Genomic DNA, 15,066 nt, shown 5'->3' with positions numbered 1-15,066 from the left:
GTGTCCACACATGAAACACAAAAACCAGCCCAGACACAACAGCATAATTTGATCATCAACAAAGTGCAATGTGCAGTAGTAGCAACAACACTCATGGTTTAGTGTTATTAACCATGACAACGGCAGCAGGTATAAAAGACATAACATGACAGAGGTCGCCTTCCTCAGCATCGTCCTGTTATGAAGTCTATGTCACAGCATTTTGAGTTTCTTATGTTTTAGTTTATTTTTGCATTATGGATCATTTCTTATTCTCTGGTGATACTGATTTGATTATTTGACTTTGTATCAATAGGTAACTTCACATCTGAGCAGACAAGTATCACATGTGGAGTTCCCCAAGGTTCCATCTTGGGACCTCTTCTGTTTAACATTTACATGCTCCCACTGGCACAGATTATAAACAACAACAAAATAAACTATCATAGCTATGCAGATGACACGCAATTATATATCACAATGTCACCAGGAGACCAAGGCCCTGTACAGGCTCTTGGTAAATGCATTGAGGAAATTAATGACTGGTTGTGTCACAATTTTCTCCAGCTAAACAAAAACAAAACTGAAGTAATAGTCTTTGGCGCCAAAGAAAAACGATTACAGGTCACCAGAGAACTTCAGTCTATACACCTAAAAACCACAAACCAGGCGAGAAATTTGGGTGTAGTGATGGATGCAGACCTAAACTTAGAAAAACACATTAAGACAATAACAAAATCAGCTTACTATCACCTGAAGAATATATCAAGGATAAAAGATCTGATGTCCCAACAGGACCTGGAAAAACTAGTCCATGCATTCATCTTTAGTAGGCTTGATTACTGTAACAGCATCTTTACAGGTCTACCTAAAAAAATCAGTCAGACAACTACAGCTCATTCAGAACTCTGCTGCTCGAGTCCTCACTAAGACCAAAAAAGTGGACCACATCAGTCCAGCTCTGAGGTCTTTAACTGGCTGCCTGTCCGTCAGAGGATAGACTTTAAAGTTCTGATGCTGGTCTATAAAGCTCTGAATGGTTTAGGACCAAAATACATCAGTGACCTCCTGACCCAGTATGAACCTTCCAGATCCCTCAGGTCATCTGGATCTGGTCTTTTATCAGTTCCCAGAGTCAGAACCAGACACGGAGAAGCCGCATTCAGCTTTTATGCTCCTTATATCTGGAACAAACTCCCAGAAAGCCTCCGATCAGCTGAAACACTCAGTTTATTTAAATCCAGGTTGAAGACTCACCTGTTTTCAGTTGCATTTGAATAAAGCACCAAATCCGCACTCAAAACTTACACTTTAACTACTGATTTTATCTACTGTTCTGATTTTATCTGTTTTGATTTTATATACTGTTTTGTTTGTTTGTTTGTTTGTTTGTTAATTAGTTAGTTTGTTTGCTTGTTTTAATCAATTTTAAATCATGCTTTTTATTTGTTTTTGTTTCTAATGTCTCTGTAAAGCACTTTGAATCACCTTGTTGTTGAATTGTGCTATACAAATAAACTTGCCTTGCCTTGCCTATAATTATGTTCTGTTCCTTTAGCTATCTGATGATGATGATGATTATTTCTGGTTTAGGTCTTGCTATCGTGCCCTCATCTTTAGTTTAGGTTGCCTGTGCTTAGTCTGATGATCTTAGATAGATGACACCCAGCTCTATCTGTCCATGAAGCCAGATAACACACACCAATTAGTTAAACTGCAGGAATGTCTTAAAGACATAAAGACTTGGATGGCCGCTAACTTTCTGCTTCTTAACTCAGATAAAACTGAGGTCATTGTACTCGGCGCTGAAAAGCTTAGAAATATGGTATCTAACCAGATTCTTACTCTGGATGGCATTACCTTGGCCTCCAGTAACACTGTGAGGAACCTTGGAGTCATTTTTGACCAGGATATGTCCTTCAACGCACATATTAAACAAATATGTAAGACTGCGTTCTTCCATTTGCGCAACATCTCTAAAATTAGAAATATCCTGTCTCAGAGTGACGCTGAAAAACTAGTTCATGCATTTATTACTTCCAGGCTGGACGACTGTAATTCATTATTATCAGGATGTCCAAAAAACTCCCTGAAAAGCCTTCAGTTAATCCAAAATGCTGCAGCAAGAGTACTGACAGGGAATAGAAAGAGAGAGCAGATTTCTCCTGTTTTGGCTTCCCTTCATTGGCTTCCTGTTAAATCCAGAATTGAATTCAAAATCCTGCTCCTCACGTACAAGGTCTTAAATAATCAGGCCCCATCTTATCTTAATGACCTTGTAGTACCATATCACCCTATTAGAGCACTTCGCTCTCACTCTGCAGGCCTACTTGTTGTTCCTAGAGTATTTAAAAGTAGAATGGGAGGCAGAGCCTTCAGTTTTCAGGCCCCTCTTCTGTGGAACCAGCTTCCAGTTTGGATTCGGGAGACAGACACTATCTCTACTTTCAAGATTAGGCTTAAAACTTTCCTTTTTGCTAAAGCATATAGTTAGGGCTGGACCAGGTGACCCTGAATCCTCCCTTAGTTATGCTGCAATAGATGTAGGCTGCCGGGGATTCCCATGATGCATTGAGTTTTTCCTTTCCAGTCACCTTTCTCACTCACTATGTATTAACAGACCTCTCTGTGTTGAATCATATCTGTTATTAACCTCTGTCTCTCTTCCACAGCATGTCTTTATCCTGTCTTCCTTCTCTCACCCCAACCGGTCGCAGCAGATGGCCCCGCCCCTCCCTGAGCCTGGTTCTGCTGGAGGTTTCTTCCTGTTAAAAGGGAGTTTTTCCTTCCCACTGTCACCAAAGTGCTGCTCATAGGGGGTCGTATGATTGTTGGGCTTTTCTCTGTATCTATGAAGCGCCTTGAGGCGACTTTTGTTGTGATTTGGCGCTATATAAATAAAATTGAATTGAATTGAATTGAATTATGTGAGTGTGTTCAGGTTACGTTTCCCCTGCCTCGTCAGTAGTGATTTTCCCCAGGTGTGTTCCCCTCCTGTCTCTCGTCCCTTGATTACTGCCTCAGTGTATTTAAGCCCAGTGTGTCTTTGTGTCAGTGTCGCCTCGTTAACGTCTGTTCATCCTCGTACCCTCCAGTGTGTTCTGTTTGCCTGCCTGCTAGTTTATTTGCCTTCCAGTCTAGTTAGTTCTTTGTTCAGTCTGCTTTTCCTCAATAAAGCTGAGGGTTTTGAGTTCACCTGTGCCTCCGTGAGTCCTGCTCTTGGGTCCACCTTTTTGCCTGCTTTCACACAGCCGAAACATGACAGTCTAAAAGCTGCCGAGACCTCCCTGAAATCTGACCAGCCACCGTAACCAAGTCTGGTCTTACTGGTCACAGACAAATCAACTTGTTAACACACTTGTTCTGTACAGGCCAGCTTCGACAAACTTTAACCGCCAACTTCACAGAGCTGACATTTTAGGAGATATAAATAACACAAACTCTTGCACGCCTGTTCTCTGAGCGTTGGAATGGGCTTTTCTCAAAGCCCTCTTCATTATATTTTTATGGATTAATAATTTAAGAGAAAAAATGCTGGAAAAAAATGTTTCCGTGTGAATGTTCTGGTCAGGATCCAAAGAGCTTAACACAGTGCAAATAAAAGCAACAAGTAATCAAGTGCTTTGTGCGCAATTACCGATTAAGGGCTTCACCAGAAACCGTACAAACTGGTGAGCTGTTAGTTTAGGTTTTCTACAGTAATATTAATAATTTCCTATCAAGGATATAACAGCAGAAACTAGTTTGAGATGATTTGAGCTTATGCGCTCACACCATTACAGCCACCACCTGCCTGAACCCCTGCACCATCCAAACGCCTGCTGAGCCATTCTGAGCCTCAGTTTCCTGTTCTTAGCCGACAGGAGTGGCACCCGGTGTCCTGCTGCTGCAGCCTGTCAGCTTAGAGGCTTGGTGTGTTTTCCAAACCCTGATTAAACTGTGGCCTTTCTAGCAGCTTGAAGAAGTCAATCCTTTCTTCTCTGACATCAACAAGACATTTGCACCCAGAGAACTGCAGCCCACTGAATATTTGTTTCCTTTCTGACACACCGACAGTTTGTGAAGGACTCGGACCAGCCTATCTGGCACCAACAACGATGACACGTTCAAAGTTGTTTAAATCATCATTTTATTTCTCATTCTGATGCTCAGCTTGGACTCCAGCAGGTCCTCTTCACCACGTCTGTGTCTGCATGCATGAAGTTTGTTCAGATTGAACAACATCAATCTAAACAAACACAAGACTACAGCGAACCACTGTAAATGTTTCATGTGCTTAAAAAGGTTTTTCACAGGCGGACTGTTTCCATTCTCTCTGGTGGGCAAACACACACACACACACACACACACACACACACACACACACACACACACACACACACACACACATATATAGAGAGAGCATGATTGCAGCAATTGCCTCAGAGAGCACATGGATGACTCATTCAAAGCTCCACTCTCTTGTATCTGCGCGCACACACACACACACACACACACACACACACACACACACACACACACACACTCTCACATGACGAGATAATGGGATGTCATCCAGCCTCCGTTGCCCCATGTGCCCTCTCTGCAGCGACAGAACAACTGGGCCATTTAACACACTTATGTGCTTTTCCGAGCCTTCTGACTGGTTCAACATGGCCAAAGCTTCCTAAACTCAACACAAAAACACAACTGCTCAGTTATTGTGCTTGCCACGCTAACAAACCACTGACCTGACTGACTAATGCTGGCTTTGCGTTCTATACATCACTGCATGACGTGAGGAAACTATCAATGATGGAGCATAATAAGCATGACTCAGACTCCCTGTCTGCCTGTGGAAGAGCTGAATGGACAAAGGTTCTCAGGTGAGGCTGAGAATTCATCTTTGTCTCTTTCCGCTCTGAAACTTCATTTTCCATCTTTCCTGTTCCCTAAACCGCAGCTGTAATCTGACTATGTAATTCCTGTTCCTCTTCAAACTCATCCTCTGCACTACATCTTCACACTTAGTCAAAGGAATCAGCGTGTGGCCACATCAATAAATATCTGTATTGTGTCAGTGCATTTCAGACAACAGTCAACATGCAGGACCAATGTCGTGCATCATCTCTACAGCTGTATCTCAACAGTCGCCTTATGACTTAGTAAATTATTTTTAATCTAAGCCACAATGCTTTGATTCTCTCCTGTGCTACTCTGTACCAACAGCTGAAACGTTTTTTTAAATGTCTTCTGCAACACTCATTTAAAGCAGCATTTACGCTGTTATAACAACAGCAGCACAGACAGCTACAAACACATACCTAGTACCCCAAGTCTATTTATACTGGACTGTTAGAACCTGTATTTTCTAATGACACTTACACTCTGCCTCAGTAAACCACTGCCAATGACACTAATGAGTTATCAAGCAGACTGCAACGTTGCTCACATTTGCACATTTTGTTTTAGCCAAAACAGTGATAACACATATGAGACTATTCTGCAGAACTGCTCTACATTGGTCGTGTCCAGATTCATAGGCTGCATCCTCCTGAGGACCCGGCCTTCACGGTCTACGTGGGCCGGGTCCTCAGAAGGTCGGGTAGGCCGGAAGTAAACGGCGTGGGAAATTGGACGGTCTAGCCTTCTGATTAGCGTCACCGCTTCTGGGATATGGTAGGCCACGAAGGACACACCCGACCATCCTTCAAATTCGGGGAAAAGGAGGACGCATTTGTCGGCTGAGTCTACGAATTTGGACAGCCTTCGGCGCGTCGCTGTGACGTAATCGGTCTACAAATGCGGCCTCAAGAGGATGCAGCCCATGAATTTGGACACGACCATTATGTACTGTGTCATATCATGTACAACTGGGAGACCAGCATATACACTCTCTGCTTGAGTATCAAGCTGCTCCCTATGTTGGCTAACAAGATGCTGCAAAAAACAAATATGCCTGTTCTGTTGCATTTGCACAACATACTTGTGGTTCAAATCAATGCCATTTGAGATCATCAATGATGCAAGCTAACTAGCATTTCCACGAGTGATAGTGTTAACAAGCAAAAGATGTTTAGCCAGTTAGTCATATCTTTGCTATGCTACGTTGTTAGTTTGTAAAATTAGCTGGAAAAGTCATCTAAATATGGCAAATTGGGGGAAATTAGTCAATCTTACCCATCTAAGACACGGCTTTTGCTACGTAACGTAGTTTGAAATGTATCCATGTTAGTAGTCACACTAGCATTAGCTCAACATGTCAATCTTCCTTGATCTGAAAGCTCTACTGATACTGATGCTTTTCCTTAGTTGGCAAGGATCCTAGCCAACTTTAGCAAGAGCAGAGAAATTATGGACACTCAACTTGGTATCTAATTAGCTAATATCACAAAAATAGGTGTAAATAAAGTATTTTTTGTTCTTATGTGAAGTTTGTGTTAGAGTTGTACTATGCTAGGAGTCAGATGTGTTGATGTTGTGTTATTGGAATCCATTTTTACGTTTGGCTGGTGTTTCCCATTGTTAAAACTGGGGACAGAAGAAAGAAAAGCTTTATGTTACTTTTTTTTTGTTTAAATCTGATAATAAAAAGCATTTCAATACAATAAAGCTACGTAACACACGTCTAATACAATCCAAGCATGGTTGGATTTGTTTTCTGGTGAAACTACAGACCTTTACTTAAGAAACCAGGCTTAGACAGTTCAGTCATATCAGATTTTAGACCCATCTCTAAGTTTCCCTTTCTTAATAAGATTCTGGAAAGGATTGTTTATACTCAGTTGATGGACTACTTGAATGACTAAATTGTCAGAAATCTTTCAGTCCGGCTTTAAGCCATTTCACAGTACGGAGACAGCCCTCGTAAAAGTTATGAATGACATCCTGATAGCGACAGACCGTGGTAAATATGCAGTGCTGGTCTTGTTGGACATGACCACTGCATTTGACACAGTGGATCACGATTTGCTGATCTCCCACTTGCAGCACTGTGTAGGAATTTCTGGTTCGGCACTTTTGTGGTTAAAGTCCTATCTCTTAAATAGGACCTTTTGTGTTAAGTTGGGGTCGGCTTCATCCTCTGTGGCCCCCTCTGCTTTGGGGTGTGCCACAGGGATCTATTCTTGGGCCATTATTGTTTTCATTGTAGCTTTTGCCTCTTGGCGCGATTTTCCGGAAACAAAGTGCCTTTCCATCTATATGCAGATGACTGCCAGCTCTACTTACCTTTTAGTCATTCTGATAGTCTCCAAACTCGACCTCTGCTTGACTGCCTTACTGATGTCAAAGCAAGGATGGCAAAAAACTTTTTAAATTTTAATGATCAGAAGACAGAAGCAATTTTATTTGGCCCAAATCGTTCTTCGCATACTCCGGATGTTGATCTTGCAGCTTTGACTTCCCAACTAAAGAGTTCGATCACAAATCTCGGAGTTAAAATTGATTCTGCACTTACCTTTGATGACCACATAAACGGGGTGGTAAAATCAGCATTCTATCACCTCAGACGTTTATCGAAGGTTAAGCCCTTTCTTTCCAAGCGTGATTTGGAAAGTGTTATTCATGCCTTTAATCTAAACCTCACGTTTAGATTATTGTAATTCTCTTTTAATAGGGGTTGGGCAGGGCACTTTGTCACGCCTGCAATTAGTGCAAAATGCTGCGGCACGATTTTTAACTGGCAGAAGAAAATTTGATCACATCACTCCGATTTTGGCCTCTCTACACTGGCTTCCAATTGAACTTAAGATCCGATTTAAAGTCCTTTTTATTGTTTTTTAAATCTCTAAACAGTCTGGCACCTGTTTATTTGTCTGACATGTTGAAGCCCCACGTCCCCACTCGTTCCCTTCGGTCAGCTGAGCAGTTGCTGCCATCGGTCTCAAAGTCACGGCTGAAACTTAGAGGAGACCGAGCATTCTCTGTTGCTGCGCCGATGCTTTGGAATAACCTTCCTCTCCATATTAGACATCAGTGCCAGTTTTTAAGTCTTTATCAAAAACCTATTTTTATACCCTGGCTTTTAACTCTGTGGGTAACTGATTTTTTTTTTTTTTTTATTACTATGTGCATATTAGTATTGTACAGCACTTTGGTTTACCAGGTGTGTTTTTAAAGTGCTATATAACTAAATGATGGTGATGATTTCAAATTCATGTTTGCTAATTTTACCGTGCATCGCAAAAATTCTCAATGGGGTTAAGTTGTGGACGCTGTGGTGGCCGATCCATGAGTGAATCACTCTTACAATTTGAGCCTAATGAATCCTGGCGTTGTCATTTTAGAAGACCATCAGGGAAGAAAAAAGTCCACTGATGCTAATTTACAATATTCAGATAGTCAGCTGACCTCATTTGGGTATGTAACATTGCTTAGTCCAGACCTCCAACTACCAGTTCTCAGATTAAATGTAGTTTTACGTCACAGCACCTTGGTGGGGACTATAGTTTTAGCCACAACATGTTAGACAACAATCTAATAACAAATAAATAAAAATAAAAGAGACATGCAACACCCTTGACATTAATCATGATCAAATGAAACATCTGAAAGCTCTGCGAGGAATTTAATCCAGTACCCCTCTCTGCATGTTTGAAATTAAAAATTAAACAAGGCTTTTGTAAAGAATTAAAGAATGTCTGCCTCCTTCCAACCATAAAACTATTGTGCAGTCAACCAAACATCTAACACTATTCTCAGTAATGAAACTCTGTATATGTCACAGTGACATTTTGTACTCACCATTGTTCTGTAAGAAAAGGCTGGATGGACTTCAAAGTTGAGAAGAAAAACAATCTCACGTTATCCATTTATAAAGCTCTACCACCAAAGTTCAATCTATACTTCAAGTTCGTCTAAACTCCCAACCATAAATGTCCTGATTTGCACACTTATCTCAAGAGAAATAGTTGAGATAAGTTTCAACTCCTCAGTCTCTTAGAGACTTTGATTATTATTTTTAACAAGCTTTGAATAATTGTGTGCTCTGTTATCCTGCATCCGTTTCTTGTTCATTTGTTTCTTGTTCTCGAAACTGTTCCATCACTCTCATTAGACTCTTTCAAGTCCTGAAAGCTTCAGTCAGTCACTAATTGCAGCATAAATTAATGAATGCTAGCCCGACTTAATTTTAGGTTCATGGACAGCCTCTGATATACTAGAAGAATAGGTGGTGCAAATGTTTACCGGTAAATTGCCGTTTTTTGTTTTTTCTTTTCATGTTTTTTTAAAAGGAAGACATATGTAACACATGTCAAGTATTGCGAACATATCTTAATATAAGACAAGATTGAAGAAGAACATGGGACAGGTGGGCTAATCTGATGAATATTAGCTGGCTTTAATGTTAGTGGAACACATCGACTCGATCCTCAAAAAGTGATTTACGCTGATTAAAGCTAAGCATGATCAGTTCGATGATCACAGCTATAAACAAACCCTGCATCCGATGTCGTACATTCAAGCTGTCGTTTGCTGTACTGAAGAAAGGAAAAGGGAAAAAAAAAAAGACCAAAAAAAAAGACCGCAGATGCAACGCATGACCTTTGAATCTCTCAGGAGTGAAGGATGGAGAACTCCTAAATGAAAAATTCACAGTCCTACTAAATTATTATTCTGAGCAGGACCCAAACAAAAGTAGTAAACTTTCTCTATAGCAAACTACATCTGCAGGTGGAGGTTATGTTCTTACAGGTGAAACACACGAGAATCTCACTGAGCTTGAAATCAATCTCGTAGAGCTCAGTTGAGCTTTGTTCACAGATCTGTTCAGAACATGTACATGACCTAGGTCATAGGTGTCAAACTCTGGCCCGCGAAGCCATACCAAATTAATTACTATTAGAGCTGGCCTACTGGTATTATACAGCTAATATATATATTGTTTAGTATTAAGCTTTGCTTGTTCCATATTCAGTTTTCCAGCAAAACTTATTTGAGTCCATAAGAAAAGATTCATTCTTATATCTGGAGGAAGATTTTTTTTCAATAAATATTAACGTTAGCCCGCGACTTTGCTCCAGTTTTGAATTTTGGCCCACTGCGTATTTGAGTTTGACAAAGCTTCACAGAGATTTTCAGTAGATGCAACCATGGTATTGATTTGAAAAATCTACACAATCACAAACTTGGATGTCCACAGCGCCTCGCCATATACCAAAGATTAAGAGGTGGTTTTTTCTAGGTTTTTATAAAGATTACAAAACACAAATAACAAAAATGCCAACGCTATTGTCATTTTTGACAGCGCTATTTTGATGTTGTCTAATAAGGTATATACTACATAGTATACAAAATTTTAGTGGTCCACAATGGGGTCAATGAACAGAATGAAGGAAGTCTTTTATATGACAATGGTGTGAAAAAGCGTTTTCCTATTTATTTGTATGTTTGTCACACTTAAACATTTCAGATCATCAAGGAAAAATCCTTTAACTGTCCAGTTTTCTTGATGCTATGATGCTTCTACCACTGGTTTGTCATTAATAAATCAGACTTTGGCTGCTGCAGCAGAAAAAGACAAAGAGAAAATGTAATCATACAAATCAGGTGCAGATTTACACTTTACCTGAAACAGACCTTTTAAATAGGTTAATGAATATTAAGTAATATAGGCTAGATGTCTGGACATTACTAGTTTCATTTGGGCCTTCTGGGCCATTAGTCCTCTGGCTTATTGCCAGTTACCAGCCAAATAGCTTGTGTATTTTATTATCTTAGTGTGTTAAAGATTCTAGTTCTTATTCTGGTCAAACTGTGCTTCATTATTTGTTTACAGCACAGCTACAGTTCCAGGTGACTTCAAGTCGAAAGGATACTACATGTCAATGGCCAGCAGCCTGTATTCAGTTTGAATATTGCTGTAAATGTACCTGGATCTGTTTCTATTAGAGTGGGATAAAGACAAAAAGAAACAAGAGAGAATGGATTTGTAGTTAGAAATCCAAAGTTGCTTCTGTTTTGCCCACACACATTGATGATGATTTCACATCACTAAGCAGGTTATCAAATGTGGACAGAATGTTAGCAGAATCTTATAATTCTCATAAGATTCTGTTTTTGTGTCATTCAATACAATGTGTTTATGTGTGACATACTGATATGAATCGGAAGCTGTGTCCCAAAACGTCGGCTGCATCCTTCGGAGGACCCGGCCTTTGCGGTCTACGTGGGCTGGGTCCTTCAAAGACCGAGAAGGCCGGAAGTGCGAGGCTGTGAAATGGGACGGTCTAGCCTTCAGATTTGCGTCACCGCTGTGTCGGTGGAGTTTAATAAACTCGGCCGTCTGCTCCTTGCTATCTAAAATATAACAGGACATTGGCGTAAATTCTTGACCGTCTCACACTTCTGTTTAATCAGTTTTCTGTTTAACGTTTATTCAGCTGTGTGAAAATTCCGGAGGAACCCACTTGATGGATTAATAAAGTTTTATTTAATCTAATAATCGAATAACTTTGATCTCAGCCAAACCGATTTACCCCGGAACAAATAAAACACAGAAAAAGGGTAAAAGAAATTTCATTTTTAAGTTATCCGAGTGACTTATATATCATGTTTAACCTGAGTAGCGAAAGAGCGGGGGACTGAAAACGATGAAGCCGGGAGTCCGCTGCTCTCGCCGGCTGGAGTGACCATTGAACCCCCCGGCTTGCTATCGAGCGGGTGGGTAAGAGACGTCTCCGAAAATGTCGGCACACTTTTGCAAATATGCGATGTCTTGATAAACCAAGCAGATATTTGATGTTTACACAGCTACTTTCTCGCCTGAAAATATGTTAAAAGTTTATTTTGTGGCCCAGAAAGATTAATAAGACTAATTTTAAAACTTAGTAGCATTGCCAGAAACTGGAGTTTGGCTGGGCCGCGCTATGAATTCTGGGATATGGTGGGCCACGAAGGACACACCCGACCCATCCTTCAAATTCGGGGAAATGAAGGACGCATTTGAAGGAGTCGACGAATTGGGACAGCCTTCGTCGCCTGGCTGTGACGTAATCGGCCTTCAAATGCGGCCTCCAGAGGATGCAGCCGACGTTTTGGGACACAGCCATAGTATCTTATGGAATTCCAAAAATGGCTGCCAGGACAGCTGCCACCACACTGATGCCACGCACTACAAATCAACTCTTTGATGCTCTGTGCTGAGTCTGCACAATAACCTGCACTTAAACATTCATTTAATATCACGCACACATATACACATACTGTCCCTCAAGAAGACACTGAGAAAAAATAAAGAATAACATTGAGACTGTAACTTTGCCATAAGTCATAGGTGTCAAACTCTGGCCCGCGGGCCAAATTTGGCCCGCAGCATAATTACATTTGGCCCGCGAAGCCATACTAAATTACTATTAGAGCTGGCCTACTGGTATTATACAGCTAATATATATATTGTTTAGTATTAAGCTTTGCTTGTTCCATATTCAGTTTTCCAGCAAAACTTATTTGAGTCCATAAGAAAAGATTAATTCTTATATCTGGAGGAAGATTTTTTTTCAATAAATATTAACGTTAGCCCGCGACTTTGTTCCAGTTTTGAATTTTGGCCCACTGTGTATTTGAGTTTGACACCCCTGACCTAGGTGCTCTGTCAGTTTAGGCACATCAGAGCCTTGAGCTAACTGCCAATGTCAACATGCTGGTTATAATCTCTTTAGCGTAATGTGTTAGCATGCTAACTATTAGCACAAGCACAAAGTATTACTGTAGCTGACAGGAATGGCAGATTTTCGACTGCTAAACGTGATGTTGGTGCAAAATGAAAGGTCACACTTGTCAAAATTCACCATAGAGAATATAGACGTACCACATTTTATACCAAACCATCCAATCCAACAGCTACAGAGATATTTCAGTGACGAATGAAAAGGTCAGGAGCTTCCCAAAGTCTTTGATACAGTGTCCTGGAACCATAAAAGTCTCAACAAGATTTCATAACGATGGACACTGAGACGTTTCAGTGACAGAGCAACACTGTGTTTTCCATCCTTTCCTGGAGTCATACTAACATTTTATCGTCTCACAGCACATGATTTAGAAACACTAGATACGTTTTAGTCAAGCTTTTAGACAGATGGCCCTAAATGTCGACTTTGTTTCTATTATAGCCATCAAGCTAAATGTTAGGGAGCACTTAAAGGCACCATATAAGACATCAAAATGTGACACAGCCACTGATAATTTGTCATATTTAACTTTCAATTGCTTAAAGCAACAAACCTCAGTGTGGCTAGAAACTAGTGTGATGTTTCTTTGTTAAGATTTATTGAAGCATTTAATGACCTTTACTGCATAGCGCTCCTTCCATCTCTCCCTAATCTTCTGTCTGGCTCCACTCTGTATCATTTAATAAGGCAGAAATGTCATTCAAATGTCAGTTAGCGATACCTATAAGAAATGAAAAATATAAAACTAAAGGGGGTAGGGGTGGGGGGGGGGTGAAACAAACCAAAAAAAAACGACTCACCATTATATTCTCATCTGTAGGAGAAGCTTGTTTTGTTTCCTTCTTTTATTCCTCTCCGTCACACCATACGGATCTGTGTTTACGTCGTTCGGGCGTATAACGCTCTCTGTTACATCTGACAGTCAGTTCTTTACTTTTTGCATCTTCCTGCAGAGTAGTAACAGAACATGAGGCTCCCAATAGTTTCTCCTCTTCCTGGAGTAGCTTCACTACTCCACAAAGAGACGTCCAAACTCAAGGCGGTACTTCCAAAGCGGTCCCCTGAGCGATTGCTGATTTCTGCTACTGCTCAGATCTTGAGGCTTGTGTATGATGTGACTTTGCTGAGGATCAGATGAACTGAAGTTTTGTGCAAGCACCTGGCTACTGTTGCTATACTCGTGCCTTTAAGGCAATTGGAAGATTCCAGAGTGAGAAGTCTACTGCGTGGCTTGAAGCATCAGGTTAGTGAGCATGTGTCGCCTGCTGGGTAGATTAAAGCACCAGGATAGTGAGTCGTGACTGAAAGTTTACTTCTGTTTCCTGACTATCCAGAAGTTGTGTTTGCTGAGGTATACAGTTGTCTGCCTGGAGTAGAAAGTGTGAGCTTAATGAGGGTTTTCCTTTAGGTAATAAGCAGACCAGGTTTGTGTTGATCGGTTCTGTTTAGGCCGTGAACAGGTAAGGGCTGGCAGGTGGTTACAGGTCAAAGGTCTTTGCTCACGTCACGGGTGCACTGAGGAGATCTTGAGAGGCAATACTGGTTGTCACGGTAACAACAGTGGCAGGTCACGGGTGTATTATTGCTTCGTGTTGCAGTCACTGGGCTGGCTGTTTCGGTGGTGGAGGTAGGCAGTGGGAGAGGATCCCTGAGGTAAGACGGAAAAACATTGCAATGAGAAGAAGATGAGAAACTAATCATGGAAAGTAAACGGATGTTTCTTCCTTTTCTATTTCCCTTCGAGGTAGAAAGCAGATGTGGTTTTCTCTGACTGGAACCAATGACGGGAGGTAAAACTGTCAAGTCTAATCTTCTACACTGGTAAAGAATGCTGGTGGTTTGCCAGAGTCTGAAACAAGTCGAATCTTGCCGTCTCATTCAGAGTGGATAGGGTCATTTAGGGGCTTCGCCTATGGAAGAAAAAAAGAAAACAAAAACAAGTTAGAGAGGCAACCACATTGTGTTGGCAGAGGAAAAGTCAGTAGGGTCTGGACAACATTTCCCTCTTGACAGCAGCAAAGTACCTCACAAAGGCTACATTTATGCAGCAAAGGCCCACAATCGGTTGGCAAGTGGTTGCTGATCCATTTTTAAACAATTTTTTTCTACAACCTTCTTTCCCTTGCCGAAAACAAGACAGTGATTAATCTCCTAAAACCTGAACTCATGGCATGCATTTCTAATTTCTCTTTGTGATTCGGCTTTATAGTGTTCGATAGAACAGCCGTCCCCAACCCCCGGGCCATGGACCGATACCAGTCCTTGAGTCGTTTGGTATCGGGCCGCAAGAGTTGAGGCTCAGGTGTGAAATTTATGGTTTTCGGGGTTTTCAACCAGTTTTTATCGTTTAGGTTTCCCTGGGTCTTTTCCCGTGTGTTATGAACAAATCTTCTTTTTGGTACAGGTACTGGTTTTATCTTGTTGTATTTATCGGTGA

The 15,066-nt window shown here is 41.0% G+C and overlaps 1 protein-coding gene across 2 annotated transcripts in view; it reads right to left on the bottom strand.

The window, feature by feature from the left end:
* The window catches only part of LOC102790037 (thyroid hormone receptor alpha), a 144,882-nt gene that overhangs the window by 85,587 nt on the left and 44,229 nt on the right, over window positions 1-15,066 (bottom strand). For both annotated transcript variants that reach the window (XM_006805117.3, XM_035914014.2), the window contains exon 3: window positions 13,430-14,539. The gene's annotated coding sequence lies outside the window, so the exon portion shown is untranslated. The remainder of the gene's footprint in view (window positions 1-13,429; window positions 14,540-15,066) is intronic.

The sequence above is a fragment of the Neolamprologus brichardi genome, unplaced genomic scaffold (genome assembly GCF_056152115.1).
Source record: "Neolamprologus brichardi isolate AB-2024 unplaced genomic scaffold, ASM5615211v1 NODE_ptg000031l+_length_7269946_cov_1, whole genome shotgun sequence".
In the NCBI taxonomy this organism is placed as follows: Eukaryota; Metazoa; Chordata; class Actinopteri; order Cichliformes; family Cichlidae; genus Neolamprologus; species Neolamprologus brichardi.
The sequence above is the reverse complement of the archived record's forward strand: the minus strand, read 5'-3'. Positions and strand labels throughout refer to the sequence as shown.